At 50.6% G+C, this 26,737-nt stretch overlaps 1 protein-coding gene and 1 pseudogene across 2 annotated transcripts in view; both read left to right on the top strand.

Annotated features, from left to right (window-relative positions):
* The window catches only part of APLP1 (amyloid beta precursor like protein 1), a 437,997-nt gene that overhangs the window by 37,416 nt on the left and 373,844 nt on the right, over nt 1–26,737 (top strand). The window lies entirely within an intron of this gene.
* LOC138461602 (U6 spliceosomal RNA) lies at nt 23,362–23,427 on the top strand (annotated as a pseudogene).

Here is a 26,737-nt window from a genome sequence, read left to right on the forward strand (position 1 = left end):
GGCTCGCATCGCCTCAGCTTGTCGTTGTCGGCTTTCATTAACCGAAAGAGCTGTATTCAACCCCTGTTCTCTGCTGCAAAGCTACTTTTTGAGACTCTTGGGATGTATCGCCTTGCCTGTCCATTGCTTTTCACTGATCTCCCCTTGTGTTCTGTTTCATCCATGCCAATTACTCTTACCTCCGCTGTGCTTCTATTATTGCAGCGTCCCTACTCCTCTCGTGCTTCTCTCTGTTTGCCCACACTTAAATGGCTCCCTCTGTGCTGTTCTATTAACTGCAGTTCTCTCCAGGCAGTGCTTGCACTCGTGGTCACGCGCCTTCATACCTGGCTGCTCTCCTCACACTTTGTTTTTCCCACCACGCTTCTCTCCTTTTCTGACTCCGTTTCCCTCAGTCCCTTCTTGCATACTCGCGCTTTTGCGCCATTTCTGTTCACACCCTCCAGCACTGGAGCACACTTCCTGCAAGAAAATCAGTGTGGCTGCTTTCCTGCTAAATGTAAATACTGACTTCTTTCATTTACGCTGACGAACATGGCGACAGACCTGCTACAGGAAGCACTGGACAAAGAACAGAATGAGCGGTGAGCGGTATGCATCAACAACACAACACACCCAGTCTCTGCAAAATGGCGTTGGCGGTCTTGCTTTGTTCCAGGGCTATTAAAGTTGTAGTGCCATTGAGTACCAGCTCCAAGCTGCTGTTGGCCCTGGTTCCTCTGCTGGGATAGAAAGCTCTAGGTTTCTGCCCGAGGTAGGAGCCTTGGACCCCTTTGCCTCACATTCCTGCACAGGTTCATGTAGCAGCACCTACTTGGGCCTGGGGGGGATAGCTCGGGGGAAACAACTTGGAAGCAAATCAAACATCCCGGGTCGAATCCCTTAGAAACGGAGCTCGGGTATTAAGCGCATTAAAAAAGAACAATTATAATTATATAATCAGGCTTCTGAGTTTCCCCTGATTTTAGTGACCTTTAGGGATAGGCAGTCAAAATCCCCCAGGTGCTCCCTATATTGTATTTAATAACACGGAGGACAGGCTCCGTGCCTTCCTCTCAACGTGGCTCACTTGGTAGTGGCTTTAATGAATGTGCCACCTTTGTCACAGGTCTCCGCTGTGTGGTTTCTTTAATAAGGCATCAGTGGTGTTCCTCAACCCTAGGGAGACCCCTATGACAAGGGGTGTAAATTGGGTGGACCTGGGCCCCAAAGACAGTAGGGGTGACACTTTCATTTTCTTTTACGTAGCAAACGGAAGTGGCTAGTCCATCGGCTTGTGAGGCGATATCTATTCAACCTTTGTATTGCTATTGCCCCCAGGGATCTAGCTCATACACAGCAGATGTAGGAGGCCTTCGCCAACTCTTTGGTCAAGCCCCTCAAAGGCACTCTAGTATTGGCTCTTTCCTGGAATAATTGAGAGCCCTGCCTTGCTTGCGCAGTCAGGCTGGCATAGAGGGTCACTGTATAATGGGAATAGGAAGCTCCCCACTCAAGTCAAATGATTGCCTGAGGTTACGCTCTCACTTGCCCTCTATTGTGTCAAGAAGATACCCTCTGCAAAGTGCTGTGGGGGCTCGAAACTGCAATTGAGAAATTCAAGCCAAGCCAACGGGGACCACGAGGGGAACATCGTCTGACCTACTGCCCTTGCGGGGGCCTTTTTGATAATTCCTCTTGCCCTGCAACCAGGTGTCGGGCTGAGGAGTAGGGTGCCTGTGCCCAAGGTAAGAGGTCAGCTTGCGTTCAGCAAGATGTCTCTTGAGGTAGGTGCTACGTTGGGGATACGATGCAGCGGTTGTTTACTTCTCTGATTATGATATGCTACCTTCAGGACACATCGGCAACCTCGAACCTGCAATAAGGAGTCTTTTTATTTTTATTTTTACAGTAGACCCAATAAAGGGACCCGGAAGGTGACCCAGGGGCAGCTGTTACTTTGGGTGGCACTCACCCTGGATATGACCAAAATGTATGTCCTTTCTGACATCACCCCACCGAAGTACAACTGGTGTAAAATACCTCGTAAGAGTGGATTCATATCTACAACTCGAGCCCTGTTAAGGTGCGAGAGTCCCAAACACTTAGGATTTATTGTGAAAGGCATCCTGTTTAAGGGTGTGTCTTCTCGTTGCCATAGGAATAGATGTTGGATCGTTGCTGGGGACTTGAGTGTATGCCTTGACTCGACTTGGCATATGATTAGCGAGTTCCAGTTGGAGATTGAATTCTATGGTGCCTGCACACTTCACTTAGCAACATCCACTGAGCCCAAATTAGGCCACTTTTAGAGAGACCCGTGTCTGTATTTGGGGCTGAGGCAGCCAATGGGAGGACGTTGTCAGAATCTCCCCCTAATTTGTCCCTCGGAGCTCGCAGAATCATTGATTATTACAACTTGGACTTCGAATGATGGGTGCGTGTTGGTGGATATGTAGGTGGGCCAAGGACTTGATTGATCAGGACCCCTTGGTCATCACTAGTAATCTCCTCTGTGAGATTGGGAGTAGGGCAGTCTAAACACTGAAGCAACTCATTCTTGGACTATGCAAGGGTCAGCTTTTATAGAATGGGATAGGCTACCTTGTATGGTGATGCTGGTCCGCCTTTCTGTAATCAAGCCCATCGTAGCGCTTTGTCTATTCCAGTGACAGAACTTCGGCCCTTTTTTTATAACTCCCGGCCACGTGGTAAGTGGCATCCTCAAAAGACTCCTTATGCCTGGTTAGATGAGGAGGTTTGATGAGGAGGTAGATGAGAAGACCATTTTGACCCTCAAACCTTCCAATTGCAAAGGCGACCAATGCCCCGCACAACTGATCAAGGATGCGGCTAGGGATTTAGCCCCCTTTATCACAAAACTTATCAATGCCTCCTTTACTACGGGCACCATCCCCCGCAATCTAAAGGAATCTTGGGTACTCCCCCTCCTAAAAAAGCAAACATTGGACCCCAACATTCCTACTAACTACAGGCCCATCACCACGGTTCCCTTCCTACTAAAAATATTAGACAAGGTAGCATACACCCAAATCCAGAACTTCCTTGAGATGAACCATCTCCTCGGCACCCGCCAATCCGGTTTCCGTCCGCAACACGGCACAGAGACTGCCCTTATCGACCTAAAAGCCCAAATAGATTCACTCAGAGACGAGGGAAAACTAGCTCTCCTCCTCCTTCTAGACCTCTCAGCCGCCTTTGATCTGGTGGACCATAAAGTCCTATGTAATCACTTGGACTCGGCTGCCCACTTCTCAGAGGAGGCTATAGTCTGGATTCAATCATTTCTTAGTGACAGGACCATGAGGGTGTTCTCCCCCGCAGCGGCAGCAGACCCTATCCCAATCACTTGCGGAGTGCCCCAGGGATCCTGCGTCTCGCCGACACTCTATAACATCTTCACCAAGCCACTCTTTGACGATCTTGATAATCTGGGTATCACCTACACTAACTATGCAGATGATACTCAGATTCTCTTACCACTTACTGGGGATTACGTCGAAGATCTGGCTCTGGTGAATAGAGTCTACAGCATCGTTCAGGCATGGATGGCCAACCATGGCCTATGCTTGAACGATGACAAAACAGAGCTCATCATCCTGGGCACGGCAGCCCGTATCTCCAAACTTAACCAAAACTACTCCGCCTTCATCATCGATGGCAACACTATCAAGGTCGCCAGAGAAGTAAAAACCCTAGGTTTTTACCTTGATGCGACACTATCTTTCACCAAACAGGTGAACTCACTGTCATCATCCACTGCCTATACATGCAAGTTAATACGAGCTGGGAAACCATTCCTTTCAGAGGACAGCTGTCTTATTCTAGCTAGAGCCCTCATTTTATCGAAACTAGATTATTGCAACGCCCTCTACATAGGGACTACCAAACAAATCATCCACAGAATCCAAGTGCTCCAAAACAATGCACTTAGAGCGGCCCTAAGTATCCCCAGAAGTACACACATTTCAGAAATAAGACGAAAACACAAATGGCTTTCCACCCAAGAAAAAATCAACCTTAAATCTGCGTCCCTTATCCACAAATGCCTAAACAACAAAGCTCCCCGATACCTCTCAGAACGCTTCAACAGGAAAAATCCAACGAGACTCACAAGGACAGCCAGCCCCAACTGCCTCCTAGTGCCCAGATTCAAACTAGCCACCATTGGAGGTTCCAGCTTCCCAGTTAAGGCAGCACAGTTATGGAATTCCCTACCCCTTGCACTCAGATCTGACCAAACCTTCAATAACTTTAGAAAGAACACCATAAAATGGCTTATTGAGAATGCGACATAGCGTATGTCACTTTATACGTAACGTCTTCTTATAATGTTTGTACTAACCTGCTTTTACTGTTTGATCGCCATAGATTTGACTGTTTAGCTACGCCTTATCTGCACTTGCACTTGTCCTACCCTGCAGATTCGAAATGTCCACTATGCCTGTAACCTGTAACGTTAACTAATCTGTAACCTGCAAACGTTAACTAAGCTGTAAACCTCCTTGTTCTCTTGCGCCCTGCTACCCTAGGGTCTGGTGCGCACAATAAATAAATAAACAAACAAACAAACAAACAGGAGTGGCTTCAGATGAAGAGGCAGTGCCATGCAGCAGTTCATTCTGTGGGCCTTGATCTTACCTGGAAGGAAGGGGTTGCTGGCCTTTGGGCTGAGTGCAAATCCTTAACTGCTCCTGAAAAGCTTGACTCTACCTTGAACAAGCCAATTATGCCCGGAACAGAAAAGCTTTTGGGGGTCGTGAGGTTTGAGGCAGAGGAGACCAATCGCTGTGGATGTGGGGCATCCATTTTAGCTTTAACGGCAGAGAGGAGTAGCGCTACCCGCTGCAAATCAAGTTGACCTTGTGGAAGGCCCGGTTTAGACCACCACAGTCTTTACCGTCAGTAGGTGAAGCTAGTACTGGAGACGCAAAAGGGACATGGACCCCTGGCTTGCATTGCCTTCTAGTTGACCTCTTCAATAAGGATGGTATCATTTGATCACCCATACTCCTTCAAATGATTAACGCATCAGTGGCAATGCAAGACCGCACTCCAGGAAGGAGGTGGAGTTGGTACCCATTTTTAAGGAGGGTGATCCAAATCTGCCTGAGATTTTTCACCTGATTTCACCGATAGACACCGCAGCGAGTGTTTGTGGGGAGCTTTTGCCGGGCAGAATTTATGTTGTGGCCTGGTTTTGCCATAGACAGAATTCAAACCTTGCTTATTTGGGGGGGGGGGGGACTTGATTCCTTAATTTCAAGTGGGGTTCCGAGAGGGGGTGTCCACTGCGGACCTGTGCCTAAGGCTTGCTTTCCTCATGCAGAAGTATGTAGATATTAAAGTGGGGAGTTTGTTTTCAGCCTTCGTTAGCCTTCGGACTGAGTTTTGTTTGGTCAACCGGAATCTGATTCAGTTAACTTTTTTTTTTTTCCCGGAAGGCATGCATGCCCATCGAACTGCTGAAAGCAGCTTTGCCCCTGCAGGGTAACTTTGCAGAGTCTTCTTTGAAGCCACTTGTGAAGTAACGTCAGACTTGGTCATTAAAAAAGGGTATAGGCAGAGTTTTGTTTTGGGACCCACTCTGTTTTCTCGTCTTCTGAATGTCTTCAATAAATTCCTGTTAGCGAGGATGTGAATAGTCCTTAAATGGCCAAGACACCGGTCTAACCATATCGTTCGGACGACCCGTGATCTTCACTATAATCGAGCACTTCCCTGTACGGTGGCCTTTGATCTGATTGCACTTAAACATCTGTTGTTAAAACTGCAAAGTTATGGTGTGGGCCGGAAACGATCATTCTGTAACAAGAAATCGATGAGGCAACATTTTTGACTAGGTGTGAGATTTGAAGCCTCCGGGCATTGGGCAGCTGAAGTTGAGAGCGTTTGGCAACGAATAGCCAAGTCGCATGTGGGTTCTTGTGCTTCATTGCAAAGTTTGCCTCCCCTTTGTCCGATACCCCTCTTGAAGACCATCTGTGTAGTGCCCTTTATGGTGCTGTTGGACTACTGTATCCAATGAGAATGATTTTTTGAGGCCTCTGTTGAGGTTGGGGGTGGGCCCTCCTGGGCTGCTCCTGCATATGTAGCTGGGCCTGCTATGTATTGCAGAGAAATCCCCTCAGCCAGGCAAATATTTTTAAAAAACCATTTGCTGGACGTCCTTTCCATCGAGACGTGACCGCAGAGGACTATCCAGAATCAACCGCCAGACCCAAGCCCATCCGGGCAGCTATCAATCCAGCAGGACTGCAGCTCTCAACCTCACTCCTGCCATTCGGCATCTATGGAACATGCGCTCTGGCCCTGATAAAGACCTGGAGAGGTTGAAACACGTGTCGGCTGACCACCAATGAGCACCATAAAATATACCTATGTCACTACCAACAAGGTTATCATGACTTTGAGCCATTTAGCAAAGCAAAAGGTATCCGGGTACAAACACACCGCAATACTCCAGCTATTAGTGCAACTAAAGGCAGATTCAGAAAGCTTTGAGCAATTTGCACTTCTGAATTGAAAGCATTTTACAAGTCTATAAATTGCTCATCTAACTTGGGTACGAATGTTGCTTTGCTTTTGCAAATAAGCGCTTCAATGTGCCCTCTAACCAACATCAGGAACCCAGGCCAAAACGTGAGAATCATTTCTGACCTCACCCGAACCCCCCCCCCCCCCCCCGAACACCCACAAAGTAAACACCCTGGCCAGGGGCACCGACTTTTGCTTTTGCTTTTCCCGAGGGTGTGGGGGGCGATTACTCTGAGGGGCCTTCATTACCACGCGTTGTCGTTATGCAAAACACATCAGATGAAGAAAACGCCACCAAATGTTGCCAAAACCAATTATCTGCGGTGCAGCCAATGACTGGAACTAGAGACAATGACTCAAATTCCAATGTGCCTGGCCTCTGTATTTTTTTTTTTTGTTAACTCGCCTGCTCTGGTGCATGCTGCCCGAAGAAACATGGCGATCAGCAGGACTGACAACATAGTCTTTGATGCTGCCAATAGCATTGCCAGTGGCCATGGAAACCAATTCCCTCGCCTCTCTTTCCTCTCGGTGGCATTGTTTTGCCACATTATGTACCAAACGCAAAAAAATTAGGCTGAACTTGGTTTCTGTGAAGTAGAAGCGTAAAGCGTTGTGGTGGTGTTTGCCTACATCAAACTACACAAATAAAAGTGTATCTGGCGTATATCCTCACAACCCGAAAGAGGCATTATGAACCGATAATTAACAGGTGCGTGCATTTACTTTCATAGTGTATGATTCAGTGTGATTTAGTACGGCCTAAACAGACAGGCTTTTGCTTCTCAGTACCAAATGTTTAAGGAACTTCAGGACACAAAATATTGTATTAGTATTTTGTGATGAAATGAATAGAAAGATATTTTATGTGCAAGTTTGTTAGTAAGTCGCTCAGTGATCGTTTTGTTCAATTTTTTAACTGACGTTTTAAATAAAATGCATGTTTTGCTTGCAATGGTTGACCGGTGTGTATGTGGGAAACACAGTAACTGGCTGCAATAAATTCACAAGAGTAATGTGTGGTTAACGACTGCAGTTTATTTGGGTTGCAGTCATTTTAGGGAAACCAACCACTGAAAAAATGTAGACCTTGACTGATAAAAGGGAGAGCAGAAAACTGGTGGATACCAGAATGCAAGCACCGAAAATGGAATGGATAAACTATACACTCATGAGAGGGTAACTTGAGCTGCTGAGTGACTGCTTGCCTTATGACAGGGCCCAGCTGCAGGAGGTGCATGAGCAGGACGAGCGACCCCAGGTCACGGTGGATGAACGTGAGCGTCAGCTGGACCATGGCCGACGGCACCAATATGAAGAGCAGAGTCGGACCCATCTAGGAGTCCTCAGAGCTGCAGTACTTTGCCGAGAGCATGCAGGCAGTCACGCACTCTCCGCAGAAGAGTGCGTTGGCGACGATGATGCTGAAGCGTGGCCTGGTGCTGGAGCTAGGCTCCAGGCACACACCACTGACCACCAGTGGCTGCGCTGCCTCCCCGGTGGGGATGTGGCTCGCAACGTCCATCCTGGCGCCAGAGCCCTCCAGGGTCTTGAACTATCTAACTCAAAAAGACCCTTGTGAGAATGGGTTAAAAACGCTCACCTCCTGGGGTCACCAAAAATAGACCTGATATCCGTCCTGCGCCCAAACAAGTCCTCTAAAACAGGCACAGACACGCCCTCATCAATCCAGGATTTCTCTGCACATTTTCCCTCCCTCCAGTCCCAGTGCTCCTTCAAGATGGCTGCCTTGCCCAGTCATGAGAAGGGAGGTATGCCTCACTCTTGAAAATAGATCACTCCGTGTTGAAAGCCACACAGACACGTGACAATTGGGAGGAAATACGTTAAACAAGCCACTGTTGGATTACATCCGTGTATTACAACAGGAATGTACACTTTGTGCGTTGCGCATTGTATGGCACAGCATTTCCAGTTGTCATGCCAACCACAAAGACTGCTTCTTGGAACCCATTTCTTCTTGTACCAATATTTTGGCGAAATTTGATAGCTTGCGTCACAAAAAAGCGGCAAAACCAAAAAAAGATTGCCAAAAGGCAGCCTTTCCTCGTCCAGGGAAGTCGCTCCAAGGAGGAATTAGTAATTGCATCCCACAATACCTCTAGTCCTACACAATCTACCTCCACAGCAAGACATGTTTATGACCAGCTGTACATGGTCATTTCCTGCTAACCCAAAATGTTAAATTATCAGGAAATTGTGGGCTAAAAAAGATTTGAGGAGCTGGAGTTAAAACCGCTCAAAGGAATAAGGCCACATCCAGCGAGCAGGATTTACCTCTGCAGAGCAAGGAGCTAGTAAAACGGGGTACTGCAAATCTAACTTCCACATGAGATGCAAACTATAACTTTTTGTCTAATACATATTACCCATTATGCATCAAAATATCTTCTAGATGTTTCCTAATGCTCCTTTGTACAAATTCCAAAAACACAGCATTATCACGCCCACCTAAACAAAAGTACTTCTCAGCCTTTTCTGATTTTATACATGGATTCTCGGGCCATCGGCAGCCGGTCAAGCTGCAAACGAATCCCCATAACAAGTGCAATTCTGTTCCCAACAAGCACTGAGAAGTCTGATAACTTTCTGACGGACCAAAACATGTTTATCTAGCCGAACCCTTGCGGTCCTACAAATGCAGCACTGGTCGTTTTACTCGATCCCCATTCGAATGTTCATGGTTGGCTTCGAACAGTCTTTTGTGCTAGTCTACGTTTGGACCAGTTGCGAGAAAGTCGATCAGTCCTTGGACTTGCCTCCTGGGAGATGCCTGCCTCACTGCCATCGGGTGACTTGGAGAAGAGTCTTGATGTTTGGGCCCTGCCTTTCTGAGTCCTGCTGCTTGTTAGCCTGAGAGGCAATTGTGCTGAATGTGCAGACCTGGCCACGTCTGGCTGTTGGGAGCTGACAGTCTTGAGCCCAAGCCGAGCTGCTTGACCTTTAGTGGATGAACTGCCTGCTTCCAATGGTACACCATGAAAATCTCCACCACCTTATGTGAGCCTGTAGACCTCTGCCCTCCATTTGGTGGTGCTTGCATGCTTTTGTTTCCCTACAGCCCAATCCACCAGTTGCCCCCTAGCTCATCTACTGTGTATCATCTCGCCATGTAGAACCGTAGTGGGGATCACTTCTTTAGGAATCATTCGTACCCAGTTGCCCCCTACAAGTTGCAGTAGACTTACCTCTGACACCGGGAAAAGTACTGTGTGTTGCTGCGTACAGAAAGCACCATAAATGAGCCCATTGCATACTTTGAAATGTAATGAACAGTTTGTCACAAATCCGTAGACTTTGGGACTTTTGGTCTACAGATTTACCCAGTCGTAACCCCGTAATGATGAGGACTTGAACTGGTGTGTTTTACTGCATACTTGCTTCTGCTTTTTGAAAGTATACACAAAACTATTTTTCTTTCTAGAAATGCCTCTGCACCCCCTTATTTGGGATTAGCTGTGATTTTCCATATTTTACTCCACTTCTCCGACTCTGGTAAAGCTTGGCATGGATGGCTCGCCACTCTAGAAGAACCAAGGGAACGCTGGAGTTTCCTTTGCTTAGAGTAGACCAAGGAGGGAACCTGATCTCTGAGCAAGTAGTGGTCACTAAGCCGAGTTAGGCAATGCAAGGAGCTGCATACTCGCTGCAAGAGTCAGGGAAAGCCTACATTAGCTCAGTTGTGAAAGTCCCTTCTGACAGCGTATGTGCCTTCTTGGCAACCATGTGAAATGTGTGAAGGCTAGTCAGGATAGCGACGCAGTCCACTGTGTACAGGTCGCCTCAACTTTTTGGATCATATCGCTGCCCGCCCTAGTACCTCGGTCTAACGTTGGCACACTAAAAATCAATTGAACTTCCGCTAAACGCTCCAGGGGCTGCTGGCTGTCCGGGGTGGCAGGGAGCCATTTCTGGGCCTGGGTTGCTCGTTGCTGCCAAGTTAGTTCGATTGACGCAGGTTCAGTGGTGGCTGCGCAGTGCTGATGCTTTTCAGGATTAGCAGAGGTACAGCACCAGATGAGCCGGAGTAGCAGCCAGGCGGGGGTGACGCAGTTTCTCTGCCAGAGGAGCAGCACCAGCTGCCAGTCCAGAGTGACTGCGCTCTCTGAGCAGTTATCGGGGGTTTGGGTGGGATCAGGGCCGTGTTTCCCCAGAAAGTGACCCGACGCACCTCCTTTCCGCCCCTCAAGTCCCTTCCTGTTACCTCACTATCCCCCTTCTTGCTTTTTCATCATACACAGGAACGTGTGTATTGAGTGTATCTCCTTCACCTTTGTCCACTCGAGGGAGACGCCCCCGTTAACCCTGTCCACCTGTTTTGTTTGTTTTCAGTGTGGACAAGCGGCCAATAAAATTTCGACCCCGAAAATATGACCCCCTCCCTTTTGGTTTAGTAGAGGTTTTGCTGGTCAGGATTGGCCGGATTCTCGTGTCATATGGAATGGCGACGACGCCAGGTGCGAATGAGGTGTTTTCTGCGCCTGACAAGCAGCGGGCTTACCGCAGGTCTGGCTGAGCAGAAGGATTGCCGGTCAGGATTGCAGGGGTTATCTGCCATATGAGCCCAGGCGGGCTAGCAGACCGGACTGACAGAATTGTGGGCACCTTGGTCATGTGTGGGTAGGGGGCGATTGGTTTAGGACATGGTGAGCAGCAAGGGCTAAGGTTTTCACGTATGTATCCAAACGTGCCTGGCTCTCTCATGGCGTCTTAAAAACCCATTAACTTATTTCTCTTTCTAATAGTCAGTTTGTGCCTGATTTTCAGTAAACTGTGCTTAAACGGTGCTAAGAATGAACTTCAATGGTCACTGGGTTTTCACCCAAAAAAGTCTAGTGATTACTATGGCGATGCCCTTTGTAGGAGGCAAGTGAAGTCTTGAGGTGTCCACCTGGAGCACGGTCCCTCCTTCCAATCTCGTGTCCCCTTGTGTTCTGCCCATGCACTCCCCAAAAGTGATCCCAGTCTTCTCATAGACCTCGCGGCTTTTACACCTCGGTCCTTGTCCACGTCCTCAGGATAATAGTGGCCACGCAAGGATTCTACGTAACTGGTGTATGACTGCAGCTCGCACAAAATGGCGGGACTTCCCTTCCCTAACCTTAGACTGGACTTATTCAGGCCATGGAACTGCTGAATGCAAAGAATCCTTCTGCCTGATGGGGGAATTGACTTGTGCCCAATGGGCGTGCTCAAGTTACATCTCTCGCTCCAAGCATTTCACCTCAATTGCTTTGCTCTGCCCGGAGGCCCGCAGTATGATACAAGACAGTCGTTTATTGGGGGCATAGTTTTTTTTTACTTTTCTGATTGGCCAAAGAGTGAACTGGCCTAAGGTCCCCAAAATCTGTCTGGCTACATGGATCCAAATTGTTGTGAGCGGTTTAGCTGTCGCTTGTAGCATAGAAGAGCCTGGTAAACTTGACACCACCGGCTGCAAGGGTCTACTTGTTACTTCTTCGGCCACCTGGTGCCATGCAAACATACATATGTGACATCAACTTTGCGTATTGGGGAATTTGTAAACATGTACATTAGGACACATCTAGAAGACCCTTAATGCGCAATGTGTTGTATGTAATGGGATGTCACATTTGGCACATGCTATGGACTAGCTCCTCGTTCCTCCGTGGCAGCGCCTTCATGCGGGGTGACACTCGTGACCGTTTCTTGGTTCCTGCTCATCAAATCTTTATTCCCGTCCGTGCCCCTGTATAGGTCAAAGATCCTGCCACGCAACAAGCTGTTACACGCCACACAGAAGACCGCCTTTCGGATTGTCCTTTCTGCAAATGTGTTTGGTAGGTTTCTGTAACTTTGTCCTCGAATCAAATGTAATTAAATAACAATTAATGTGTTCTGTAAAGTCTTAATTGGTGCCTCAGGTAAGGTTGAAAGCCTTCCAAAGTTTTCATTCTGGATAAAATTGTCATAACTGTACTCCAATGCAATAGTTTCGCTTATAAGTGGTGCTAAAATGCCAACTAATAGCTAAGACTAGCCGGGGCAGAGACTGGATTTCAGGGCGGGCACAGCTTCTGGCTCTGGGTGTTATTTGGTTATTTATCCATCCATTCACTGTTTGTTGCCATGCTTCTCACTGTGGCCATTTTCATCCACTACCTGCTCCGCACGACCCAAAACGCACCCTCCTGGGATCTCTTTGGCTATCCCTATCAAGCAGGAATATCAAACTGTGTTCACTATGGGGCCTACCTCTGGTAGTTCCAACCATTCTTCTGAGAGTTCATATCTTGATTTCCATTGTAAATGAGCACCTGATTTTCTAAAAATGTATTAATCAAGTGCCTTTAGTCACTTGATTTATAAGCAATATGTGTCTCCTTGCATCTGTTCCTTTCACTGAGGTTTTGTTGAAAACAATTATTTGCAAAGTTTGACTGGTGTATAGTTGTTAGATAGGCATTTGCCAAGTCGCTGACATCATATGCCTAGGTACTCACACCATTTTCCAGCTGTTGCCATTTTATGGCCACCTTGCGGCCTATCCCATGCCCACACCAAAGACCAAACTGTTAGCTTTGCCAATGTGTGTTTCCTTTTGAGATCTCAGTATCTTCCATTTTCCTCCTATCTCTTATTCTTCTACATAGGACTATGGATTGCTTCTGGTGCAGATCCTTTGCTGGCCTACACCCTCCATATGCATTTTCTCCCTTGACCACTGGCTAGGAGAGCCGCTCCACGTTGCTTGCTTTCTCTGAATAAATGCGCTGACCCGTCGTCTCCTTGGATCCTTGGAGTTCTGTCGGATTCTCATTCTAGGCAAATTGAAGCCCAAGCTATGTGAGAGCAAATTAGAAGACTGGGTTGAAGTTCTGAACGATGGTCATTATTGGCAGAACTGGTGGCTGAGAGGGTCTTCGTTTTGGATCTGCTGGGTCTGTCAATTTGGGAAAGCTAAGCTGCGATTAGAGGGGTTCTTGGTACTGTGTTAGTGGGGGCTGGCATTTGCAGCCATTGGCACAGCTGAGGGATTGTCTGTGTTATTGAGATGTGGGTGCTGGGTGCTACGTCTTGCCATTGGCAGGGATGCGGTAGGCATAGGTGCTGGATGAGACGGGCCTGTTGCTCGCCGGGAACTACCAGATTGGGGGGCTATCGCAAATCCATGAGGGAAGGGTTGCCGAGACGCCCCCAATCCATGCGTGCTAGGATCGGGTGCAGAGAGCAGGGTCGGTCTGGGGCATCAAATCTGTCGAGGCACTAATGAAAAAGTGGCGCATAGTCAAGACTGGCCCTTCAGGCATTCTCCTATTGCCCTACTGGACAGTCTTAGCCTGGCATAGTCGTGCATATAGGTGTCAGGGCTTCTGTGTGAGGGTGGCCCGCTGAGGATCCCAGCAGTTCTGGCCTGGGTGAGCGTAGGAGCGTTGTCTATGAATGTTGCAGCTGTGCTTGGACGGCCAAGCTCTCAGGAGGATAGCTCAGAGTCAGCGCCTTGGAAGCAAGACGACACGGAGCAACACAGGTTCGATCCCGGGGTCCACGCTTAGAAATCTCTGGGTATTAAGCGCGTTATAAATATATCATAAAGAAGCAGGGGTGCAGTGAGCGGCAAAGCCGTGTTTGCAGGTCTGCACTCCCTCGGCTGCAGGAGCTCTGCGTGCAGGGATCTGGTCCAGTGGGTAGCGGAGCTGTGCCTACAGGTCTCTACCCCCGCATCCCCCACCCTGGCTGCGGGAGCCCTGCTTTCAGCATCTGGTCCAGTGGCTAGCGGAGCTGTGCCTGCAGGTCTGTACTTCCCCCCCCGGCTGCGGGAGCCCTGCTTTCTGGCCCAGTGCCTAGTGGAGCTGTGCCTGATGGTCTGTACTCCCTCGCCTGCGGGAGCCCTGTTTTCAGCATCTGGTCCAGTGGCTAGCGGGCTGTGCCTGCAGGTCTGCACTCCCTGGGCTGCAGGAGCCCTGCGTTCAGCATCTGGTCCAGTGGCTAGCGGAGCTGTGCCTACAGGTCTGTACTCCCTGGGCTGCAGGAGCCCTGCTTTCTGGACCAGTGGCTAGCGGAGCTGTGCCTGCAGGTCTGTACTCCCTGGGCTGCAGGAGCCCTGCTTTCTGGCCCAGTGGCTAGCAGAGTTGTGCCTGCAGGTCTGTACTCCTTGGGCTTCAGGAGCCCTGCGTTCAGCATCTGGTCCAGTGGCTAGCGGAGCTGTGCCTACAGGTCTGTACTCCCTGGGCTGCAGGAGCCCTGCGTTCAGCATCTGGTCCAGTGGCTAGCGGAGCTGTGCCTACAGGTCTGTACTCCCTGGGCTGCAGGAGCCCTGCTTTCTGGCCCAGGGGCTAGGGAAGCTGTGCCTGCAGGTCTGTACTTCCTGTGCTGCAGGAGCCCTGCTTTCTGGCCCAGTGGCTAGAGGAGATGTGCCTGACGGTCTGTACTCCCTCGCCTGCGGGAGCCCTGCTTTCAGCATCTGGTCCAGTGGCTAGCGGGGCTGTGCCTGCAGGTCTGTACTCCCTGGGCTGCAGGAGCCCTGCTTTCAGCATCTGGTCCAGTGGCTAGCGGGGCTGTGCCTGCAGGTCTGTACTCCCTGGGCTGCAGGAGCCCTGCTTTCTGGCCCAGTGGCTAGAGGAGATGTGCCTGACGGTCTGTACTCCCTCGCCTGCGGGAGCCCTGCTTTCAGCATCTGGTCCAGTGGCTAGCGGGGCTGTGCCTGCAGGTCTTCACTCCCTGGGCTGCAGGAGCCCTGCTTTCAGCATCTGGTCCAGTGGATAGCGGGGCGGTGCCTGCAGGTCTTCACTCCCTGGGCTGCAGGAGCCCTGCTTTCAGCATCTGGTCCAGTGGCTAGCGGGGCTGTGCCTGCAGGTCTGTACTCCCTGGGCTGCAGGAGCCCTGCTGCCAGCATCTGGTCCAGTGGCTAGCGGGGCTGTGCCTGCAGGTCTGTACTCCCTGGGCTCCAGGAGCCCTGCTTTCAGCATCTGGTCCAGTGGCAAGCGGGGCTGTGCCTGCAGGTCTGTACTCCCTGGGCTGCAGGAGCCCTGCTTTCAGCATCTGGTCCAGTGGCTAGCGGGGCTGTGCCTGCAGGTCTGTACTCCCTGGGCTGCAGGAGCCCTGCTTTCAGCATCTGGTCCAGTGGCTAGCGGGCTGTGCCTGCAGGCAGGTTCGCGTGGAGAGGAGAGTCGCAGCGGGCCTTCTTGTCACGGAAGCACCTGCCATTTGCTCATTTCGTTGTGCACACAGGGCGTGTTTGTTCAGGCGGCCCCACAGCCGGTTCAGTCCCTTGTTTATCTCTCCTGCTTCCCTCTTCTTGTCTCTGTGCGGTAAACAGAGCCCCGCTGCCCCCGCCGCTCCCCCAGGAGCTTGGCGCTGCCAGCCTGCGGCATCTCCATGGCAAGCGTACAAGACTGGCAGGGACCCAGGGACACTGGGGTTCTCTGTAATGTGGCGCGTGAGACCAGGCTTGATGAGCCTACTCGAGCACTGGCTGGGCCTGTCTGCTGCAGCTCGTGACTCGCTAATGGGCGACAGAGCCTGGCACAGATGGGTCCCAGGTGGGTGATCGTGTGTTGGGACAATTATTGTTTATATCTAAAAATCTAAGGGAAGCAATGGCGAGAGGTCGGAGAACGTGCTGTACAATATGGCGGAGCTCGCCCCACCCCCCCTCTGCTGACATAAAAAAAATGTAATTTGTTTATTTCATTCCTATCCTGAAATGAGTAACATTCAGCACAGGCCAGGTCCCCCGAAACGCCATCTTTACTGTGCCGCAATCATTCACATGCCAGGCAGAGCATAATTTCTGACTGACTGCGACAGCCCTACCTGTCCTTCAGAATTCCACTTAATTTCCCTTTACCCCCTCCCATCTATGAACCCCACAGCGAACACAACCCCATTGAAGGCAGGGATCACTCCAGACCTTTCCTGTGAACATGTGTCATGGCGTACGAGGCACTGTTGCACCAGAAGTCTCTTGGAAAAGAAGGGTTCAACTTCTAGCTCTTTTATTTTTAAGCACGTTTTATATGAACCCTCTATCCAGCTATATGTTTCACTGCAAGAGCTCGAATGACGGTGGGCTTGGCAGCCATTTTGTCAAAATATGCAAGCTCTGTCTCTCATCATGGACGCCTGGGGCCGTGGGGGATGCCTTCTTGTGAGGTTATGCTCCTGGATGCCACAAGCTGACTTCACAGTGTGTGCCTGGCTCTGCACAATCCCACACACACTTGGACGCAGCTGGGAATGTCTGCCACATTACAGAATGGACCATGCAAACATTCATTAAAGTCTTCTGTTTGTCACCAGTTATAGGTCAGACTACTTGTAGTTTTTGCTTACAATCAAATGAAACGTCGAGTCGGAATATCTCAGTCTAATTTTGGTACTCCAAAGTATTCTTGATTTCCTCGTACAGTAAAAAAATAAAAATGACAGATGAAAAATGTTAACACTTCATTCCCGTTTTTAACATTCTGTGTACTTGCTGCAGTAATACACATCATCCAACACCCACTCGTTTACGTCACACGCCGCAACTCCTGCCTCATTCTCAGCATATCAACACATCAAAATGAATTTCTTCATCAGAAGCCTCCACTGTGAACTTCTCTCCCAAGTTCAGTTTCTGTGATCCTGTTTCAATTAATGGAGTCCTCATTTCTTAAAACATTCGTCTAGCATCCGTGTAGGTGTGTTAGTATTTTCGTCATCAATCCCAACTGGTTGCGATCAATGCGTGAGCTCAAGGCGTTTCTCCACGACCCAGGGGGTGATGATTCAAACTCTGAATGTGCCAGGAACAGACGGGGATGGTGTTCTGAAGACCGCTACTGAGCAATCCTGGCTGAAACCGCTGTTGGGCAGAAAGGAGGCACACGATTGCATTAAGGACTTTGACTGGGTACAGTGGGTGGTAATGGCGGCAGATAACAACAATTCAGTAGAATGCTACTGCCCCAAGTTCCAAGGCCTTGACTACTGAGCTGGCGACGAGGACATCAAGGGTCTGGCGGAAGGGAGTGTAGAACAAGGAATGGCAGGGAGAGCTGTGCATGATACTTGAGGGAAGACAGACTGGTGGAGGAAGACCGTGTTCTGCTTAGCCGCAATTACATGCCAGTGTTGGGGACGCCAGCCAACCATTGCCTCAACCACCGGACTGCTCAAGTAATCCAGGCTATACTCCTGGCCAGATCCTCCTGCCACCTGTCAGCATAGCAGACACAGAGCTTTGACAAAACATGCCCACCTAGTGATGTAAATCGAGTGTTTGGAAAAACCTGCTGTCTGAAAACTGGCCCCAATTGACAGAGTACTTTGCTTCTCACTACTAGGTTGTCCACAGCATTGCAAACTGAACATGTGCAATGCTGACCTGCTACAGATCAGAGACTGCTGGGCTTCCACGTAGGACTGCCGTCGCCTCCTCCCCCACCCCACCCCACCCCGCCCCGCCGCCAGAAAGCACCAGTGTGGAGACGATTCACCTCCGATATGGTGCAAGTTATTATTTCTGCATGTTGTGTCAGTAGGTAGGAAGCAGGGTGGATGCACCTGAGAGTGGATTGAGGATCACACTTGAAGGTCGCCCATAGAAAGAAAGGTCTTACTCTCTGCAGCCCGGAGAGGCCATCCCACGGAAGCAAGACACCGGCAGGGCGACTTTAGCCAGCACACCAGGAAGCAGCACAGGAAGTCCATCCCATGCATGTTTCGCTACCTTCCAGCGCGCCTTTGTTGGCCTTCACCACCTGCATTGAGGAGTGGGGGAGGGACCATGGAAAAGCCGCAGGCAGTGGTAGGCACGAGGCAAGTAGTGACGCTCAGACACCAGAACGGCAAGGGTGATTGCGGCAGCCAGGGGTGGTATTTAGGGCGCCCGTACAAAGTAACTGTACCCCAAGAGTCTTGATAATCTGTGAGTTTAGTGCCAAAGTTAACTGTTGAAGTGTGGTTAGCCAACCATATATTCGTTTTCTTCTGGTTAGGACAAGGTTCCACAGTAAACGGACCGTTCGTTCCACTTTGTAACGTTTCTCACCAGGGGTATTTATCACCTGCGGCCAGGGCCGGCTCAAGGGACGATCAAGTGGTGCGGTCACGCAGGGGCACCACAAATAAAGGGCGCTGCCATCTCCTGACACTTTACACTGTGTGAGCTGGCAGTGCCCTTTACATCATCCACACAGAGACCTGGTAGACCTGGGCCCTGCACTGCTTGCTACTGTGTGCTAGTGCTGCACACTAGGGTGGTCGTGCTACTTGGCAAACTGTGGATACCTTTGGGGGCAGATGTGTTTAAAAAATGGAGTCCTGCTTCGCAGTAGGTGGTCTCTCCAATGGAGCTGTGGCATTTACGCCAGTCGCGAAGGGCAAGAAACACAACTGACGACGTGCACTGTGTTGGAATTTTAATTGGTACAGAGGTGCATCCTCATGGGCTCATGTTGAGAGTACGTGTGGGTGGACGGCGTCTCCCCCCCCCCTAAACCCTGGGGTATTTTAGAGGCGTATGTGTAAACCAAGACACTTTGGGCCCGTTTCATGGAATATTCGCCCGGTTCAAAGTGAGTTCGCACTGCCGACACAAACCCTGAATCATGGAACCGTGCGAAGTGTATTTTTGTAGTGCAAAGTCATCGCATAGTCATTTTTGCAGTGCAAAATGACTTTGCCTGGAAAAATACACTTTGCAAAGTTCCATGAATCAGGGTTTGTGTTGGCAGTGCAAAGTCACTTTTCAGCAGTGCAAAGTCACTTTGAACCGGGCAAATATTCCATGAATAAGGCCTTTTGTCACTTTCGAAATTATAAGCACAACCTGGGGATTCGAACTGCATCGCCAGGTTCACAGGTCAGGCACTTTACCACTGACTGCACCATATAACCTGGTGAAAAATAACAAACAACTAAATGTGAAATGACACATTTCGGGACTGCACTTTCCAGGGAAAATATCATTCTTGTGGTTTAAAATGTGCACACGTTTTAACATATCCAAACTCTATTGGACAGTATCCTCGCTTGGTTTTTTGTGTATGTTGTTTTTATGAAAGGCAAATGCCCATTCGTCCTGTGCAATTTGTATGGGTATACAAAACCAATTGAATGAAATGTGCATATTTCACCTTGATATGCAAATTTCTGGCGACATCACATCCATTCGCGTTTGTTAATGAGCTCCTGACTTTTTTGAAAGACTTGACCCTTCTGCCTCCCTGTGTATTTCCGTTCTCAACAGAGCCTGATAAATCCGAAAATCCATTCATGGTCCTTTCCTTTCTGATTATGTGAGCAACGGCCATGGCGTCCATGTTCTCGCTGCACTGAAACTGGGCCAGGGGACGCTGCTTACTGCAGGGACAGGGGCGCTGCTGTGCCTGTGCTAAATCCGGCATTGACCCAATTCATCTATTTTGTTTACTTCATATTTTTTGCACTTTCATTGAAAGCGCTGTCTCGAAAATATTTTAAAATTGTGTGCAACAATAAAACAGTGTGTCGGTGAGGTGGAGGGCAGAGCAGAGGTAAGCAGACAATGGAAGGGTTTTATAATGGCGCAATCCCATAGGAAAACGTTCCGTGAATCAGGTCTAAAATGTCCAGCCTCCTTTCTGGGCCGTGAGGATAGCTCAGGAGCAAACGGGGCAATGGCGTGCAGCGTTCGGTCAAGCTTAGAGTCGAGCATTATATAAAGAGCCAATAAAATAGAGACTACAATGAATCCAACTCAGATTTTTGGAGGAAAGGCTTTCAAGACCACACAAGTCCCTGCTGGCCGGTGCTCCAAGTTGGGTCCAGGGCACCCGCTCCCCCGTGGGTTTAAAGACGCGTAAATCAGGGTAAGCAAGCGGGACAGCGGGGCCACACTGAGCATGGCCTTCAGGGGGGACTGCCATGATGGTCCGGTCCGCATGCTCTTCATCACACACAGAAGAGGGGAGTGGTCATGCCTGGATTGCGGGTGCCATCCGGCCGGTATTCTCCACCCCCTCGGCCATTAGCACCTCATTCCCCTGGGGCAAGGTGCCAGCGGTCTACAAAAGGAGCGCGACTGTGGGCAGCTTTCACTCTCCCACACCGTGGTCACTGCTCTGCCACCTTGCTTTATCTGGCATTGAAGGGGCAAGGGAGTCCCAACGCACGTATTGCTGTGTGCCCCAGCTTTCATGCACAACTATATTCGGGCCTGATCAATTGCTCTAATAAAGGACTCCTTGTTTATCCGCTTTGTGTATTCACTAGAGCACAACTTGTGTAGCAGTGTGTCCTTTCTCTGGGGAATTTGTCCATGCAATAAAGTTAAAATGCATACTTATAAGTATGAGTGCCACCATGGTTAAGAAGATAACTCAGTGTGTTTAGTACATGCTGCAGCAGAGATGTGCCCCAGGCCCCGTGTTGCACGAAGTGCGGCACGATGGAGGGCCTGGGGGGTTAGGCGCAGGGTGGGGGGATCCCAACAGGCGGGAAAAGAAAAAGGGAGGGGCAGCCAGAGCGGCGCCCCCACCCGCGGCGGGACCCAAAGGAACACAAGTAGACAGAAGCAAGGTGGGAAAAGTAACAGGGGGGTGGGAGGACAGGAAGGCGCACCGGCGGCATAAAATCAGCACAACAAAAGGTGGAAGGGGTACAAATACCCCAGAGAAGCAGGAACAAGACACAACCAGGTTAGGAGCTCACCTCACTCGGGTAAGCTCCCAGGGCCTGGTTAAGGCGGTAAAGGATTCGTTTTGGATTCGTTTTCGTTTTGATCTCGTTTTTGCCTCTGCGGGCTTAAGCGGTTTGAGTGTTTTTCCCAGGTCGTTTTCGCCTCTGCGGGCTTAAGTGGCGGGAGGAACGCAAAGAACGGTTGCGGCGAAGAAAAAGGAAGACCCCAGGTGGCAACGGAGGATTCAGCAGCGAAGAGCGGGACCCCGGCTGGAGAGAAACGGGGACAGCAGCAGAGGCCCGTGAGCCTGGAGCTGCATGCATAAAAAGGAAGAACCACATCGCGGTGTCAGCGTAGCCCAACGGAGAAGAGCGAGACCCCGGCTGGAGAGAAGCGGGGACAACAGCAGTGGACCCGTGAGCCGGGAGCGGCGTGCAGAAGAAGGAAGAACCACCTCGCGGTGGCAGCATAGCCCAACGGAGAAGAGCGGGATCACGGCTGGCGAAAGGCGGGTTCAGCAGCGGCGGACCCGAAGGCCGGAGCTGCGTGCAGAAGAAAGAAGACCGCCACAACAGACACCGTCGGGAACCAGGCTGCGGAGGCGGTGAAGGAAGCGGGAGAAGCAGGCAACCAGGAAGCTACGCGGGCAGCAGGCACCGGATCGTGGATTTTGTTTCAGGTTTCGTTTGCTGCAGTTCCTGACTGACGAGGATGGTTTTCAGTGGCGGAAATGCGGTGTAGTCCATGACCAGGAAGAGGGTTTTTTCCAGTTGGGCTGAACAGGGAGGCCGTGCAGTGTTTCCGACCGAGAAGAAGAAGTTTTCCAGTTGTGGCGCGGGTTCCAGCGAGGGGGAACTTCGCAGCAGCCATGAAAGGGCGGTCGGTAAGGAGCCGGTACAGCAGTTGGAGCATGCGCTGGGAATGCTTTGGGGCTTCGGGACAGGGAAAACGGGCTGCAGCGAGATACTGGCAGCAGTGATCGGGTGCTTCACAAGTTGTCGCGTCGGCCGAGTGGCCAGAAAAAGAATAGAGTTCCGCGAGCGACGGCCTGGCTTGTGGCGAGCCACCAGCACCAATTACCCAAGAACCAACCAGGGCTGAGTTCGGCGCAGCCCTCCCGGCCGCAGCACATTGCCCGCCACCGTCAGCAGAGGAATCTCAGGAGGAGAAATACCGCAGGCCCCACAATTTGAACAGCGCGCCTGACGTAGAGGACAAACAGAAGGGACGGACATCGTCCCAACCCCTCCAGCCTTGCCACAGTTTGTCATTGCAGTAAAGACGGTGTGCAGGAAAAAGGCACACGGACAACCCGCAGCGTCCACCGGAGGCAAGGGCAGGCAAAGCAGACCCACCACTCCGTTTTACCCTCAGCTTCGCACGGAGGCAGCAGCTGGCAAGGATCGAATGCTGCCACGAGAACGTAAAACAGGCCAGTCACGGAATTGACAGCGCAGTGTGCGTTCAGTGCACACATTGGAAGCAGGACGACACGGAGCAGACCAGGAGCATGGGGGGCGGGGGGGTCCAGCGTCAGGTCAGTTCACAGCTCCGAGTGGGAGCCAACTAACAATGCCCCAGGCCCCGTGCAGTACAAAGTACGGCACGATGGAGGGCCTGGGGGGTAGGGGAGTTTTAAGAATGGTGTCGCACGTGGCGCAACGATATGCATACAGTTGATGACACAGTTGCTGTGATGGCATGCCCCTCTTGCGGCCACGGCGGTTTATGACCGCTATGCAGGTAATTTGATGGAAATGTTGCTTGGATGGCAGGCCCCCCTTTTGCGACCACGGCACCATGGGCGCACCAGTGGCTAGCAATTGTTTAAAACTGTTGTGGAAAAGGGGCTCCTGGAGTGCTTAGGAGTAAGGATGGGAGTGGTAGCGCCCTCTGGCCGTAAGTGGGAGTCAAGGGGTTATTGGTAGCCATGCGCATGTAGTAAAAGAAGGAAAGTTAACGAAGGGAGGTAAATATTAGGGACCGAGTTGATGAGGCTGCCCCTGTTTTCCCTGTGTGTGCATGGGGACTTCTCTCCTTTCTGTGCCGAGGGTGATATCACGGGCCGCATCAGGCACGGTGGATCCGACAATCAGTATGGGGTTTGCTGGGGAAGCCCGCATTTAGGAGATCAAGCTGGTTAGGGCAGCGTCCGCCCAGGAGACAATTAAGCACCTGAAGAAAGGAAAGGCACGCCGAGAAGATTAGCATGGCCCCTGCGCAAGGATGACACACAAATTCGCGAAGCGTTCCATATTTTAAAAGCACCCGTGGCACAATCAGTAAATACAGTCAGCAGTAAGCATTAAAGGGGCAGTACGTGCCAAATTAGTCGGGAATGACGGAAGAAAGAACAAGAAGAGTGCAAGAATTCAGCAGCCGGTCAAGTGGCACAGCGAGCAGAACGCTTGTCGCAGCGGCTGCCAACGTAGGCTCGAATCCTGGCTGGGCCAAACCCAGCCCCCCACACAAGTGCCAAATCACAATTATTATCGCATGGGCCAAAAAGGCAGAAAAAGACCATGGGGCCAAATGGGTGTTGGATGTGATGCAAAAGGAAGAAAGGGCTAGGACAATGTCGCCTCTGCTGCTAGAGGATTCCACGGACAGCGACGAGGAAGCCGCGGTACCCCAAGGACAGAAGAGGGCAAGAGAAGTGGCGGAAGAGTCGCAGAAGCCAGAGAAGAACATGCTAGACCCAAGAGGGGCACAGGAGCAGCCAGAGGCACCGTTGAGGAGTCAAAGGAAAAGTATTGTTAAAAGGGATAACAGAGTTGGGGAAAAAATGGTGAAAAGGTTAAAGGCATGCAGCACGGCTCAGGGTAAGTCGCCCAGAACCGGGGAGCATGGAGCACAATGGGTGCTTGATGTAATGAATAAGGATGAAAAGGCAAGGGCAAGGTCGCCTTTGCTGCTAGAGGAGGCCAGCTGCAGCGAAGAGGAATACCACAAGGCCAAAGGAGGTCGAGCGAAGACCCAAGAGGGGCACAGGAGCAGCCGGAGGCACCGTAGAGGAGGCAAAGGAAAGATACGGTGAAAAGAGTTGGGGAAAAAATGCTAAAAAGGTGAAAGGCATGCAGCACGGCTCAGGGTAAGTCGCCCAGAGCCTTGGAGCATGGAGCACAATGGGTGCTGGATGTAATGAAGAAGGATGAAAAGGCAAGGGCAAGGTCGCCTTTGCTGCTAAGGGAGTCCAGCAGCAGCAAGGAGGAATACCACAAGGCCAAAGGAGGCCGAGAGAAGACCCAAGAGGGGCACAGGAGCAGCCGGAGGCGCCGTTGAGGAGGCAAAGGAAAGGTACGGTGAAAAGAGAGAACAGAGTTGGGGGAAAATTGGTAAAAAGGTTAAAAGCATGCAGCACGGCTCAGGGTAAGTCGCCCAGAACCCGTGGAGGGAAGGTTAAGAAGCAAGAGGCAAGGGGTAACGTCTTCAGAGACGAAAAGTAGCAAAGGTAAAGAGGGGGGCCATTTAAAGGCATGAGTGGATAGGAAGGGAGTAGTGAGCAATAACGAACAGAAAAGGGGGGCCTGGACCAGTGGGCAACGGGTTTCCCATACGACGGAGGGTGGCACAAGGAAGTACGCCAGGGTCGAGTTACCAGGGAACGGGTGTTACCTGACCAGTCTACCTGACTGTAAGGTAGAGGACATGTAGGAGGATGAGAAGGGATCATTAAAAGGGCACCAGTAGCAAGGACCCCTGTTATAAGGGGAGGGCGGATTTCCAAAGATGGTACATTGTTATGTTGCAGTAATACACAGATGACGGGGTGTCACTTGTAACATACCAACAGAAAGTCTTAAAGGCGACAAAGCATTTGGGCATGATGGGAAAATAATGATAGAAGCAAAGACAGGTACAAACATCAGGACATGATAATAACGACAAGGAAGCATTTGAGGTCAGGGGAACAGAACCGGTGGGGCAGTCAATAGGGGAAACAAAGAGGACGGCAGAGTAGCAAAGTAACAGACCACCAACGGTGCAAAATGGGTGGCAGGGGAGATAGCGTGAAAAGCATAGCTGGGAGCATGGAGCACAAGAGGAAGGGCAGGAAAGGGGAAATGCCAAAGTGTCCATTAAGCTTACACGAATAAAGCATCGGGAAAAGGAGAATATGGCCGCGTAGAGGGCAGGAAAATAACACCCACACCGGGAAAAGGCATGGGTTCCACGAATAAAGCTCCGGAAATAATTAAGAGGTTAGCCAATAAGGCTGACTGGAAAAAGGAAAAAGATGGCCACATGTATGGCAGGAAAATAACGCCCATACTGGGAAAGGAATGGGTTCCCCGGAGAAACATCGGAAATAATGAAAAGGTCAGCCACAAGGCCGATTGGAAAAGGAAAATATGGCCACGGGTTGGCAGGAAAATAACGCCCATACCGGGAAAGGAATGGGTTCCCCGGAGAAACATCGGAAATAATGAAAAGGTCAGCCACAAGGCCGACTGGAAAAGGAAAATATGGCCACGGGTTGGCAGGAAAATAACGCCCATATCGGGAAAGGCATGGGTTCCACGAATGAGCACAGGAAATAAGGAACGGGTTAGCCATAGGTTTGGCTGGAAAAGGTAAATATGGCCAGGTGTATGGCAAGAAATTAACACCCACACCCGAAAAGGCATGGGTGCCACGGGAGGAGAAGCGGAAATAAGCAACAAAGAGGTCCGAGAAATAGGTAAAACCAAAGGAACCAGGGCGAGCCAAGGAGAATCAGGACAGGAACGTACAAAACGGGTAAGCAGTACAAAAAGCAGGTAAAGGGGTGATAGCGGAAACAGGACAAGACGTAGGTAAAATGTCAATGGCCAACAGGGGCGATTGCTGTTAAAAAAGCGTTGGCCCAGGGTAAAAGGAAAAGATGGGCAGCAGCACATTTGTCTGCGGCCGCATATACCACAAAGGTGGCCGGGGTGACAGACCCAACAGATAGCACACGGATAAGGAATGCAATGAGGGGCTGGGCAAGATCACTGTTTTGGGGGGACCTGAGCGGTTTAGACAAGCAACCCCTCAGGTGTGGCGGCACGTGTCCAGGAAAGGATGCCACAGGACATCGAAAGGGAGGCTAAAGGAAGGGGGGCATCCCAACCCCTGGACACGAGGTGCCCAAAAAAGTGTTAATTACTGTACAGCTGTCATAACCAGTGTACAGTGCCATTTGTTTGTATATGATAAAGGCCTACGGCCATTTTAATTTTTCCATGCAAACAGAGCTGTCGCGTTATCATTCATGGGGCAGGGCACAGTATTACAGGGTAAAGAGCAGGGGGGGAACCCACACTACTCAGCCTATGCCCCAGGCCCCGTGCTGCACGAAGTGCGGCACGATGGAGGGCCTGGGGGGTTAGGCGCAGGGTGGGGGGATCCCAACAGGCGGGAAAAGAAAAAGGGAGGGGCAGCCAGAGCGGCGCCCCCACCCGCGGCGGGACCCAAAGGAACACAAGTAGACAGAAGCAAGGTGGGAAAAGTAACAGGGGAGTGGGAGGACAGGAAGGAGCACCGGCGGCATAAAATCAGCACAACAAAAGGTGGAAGGGGTACAAATACCCCAGAGAAGCAGGAACA

This window comes from Ambystoma mexicanum, chromosome 1p, assembly GCF_040938575.1.
Source record: "Ambystoma mexicanum isolate Mex_15411 chromosome 1p, UKY_AmexF1_1, whole genome shotgun sequence".
Lineage (NCBI taxonomy): Eukaryota > Metazoa > Chordata > Amphibia > Caudata > Ambystomatidae > Ambystoma > Ambystoma mexicanum.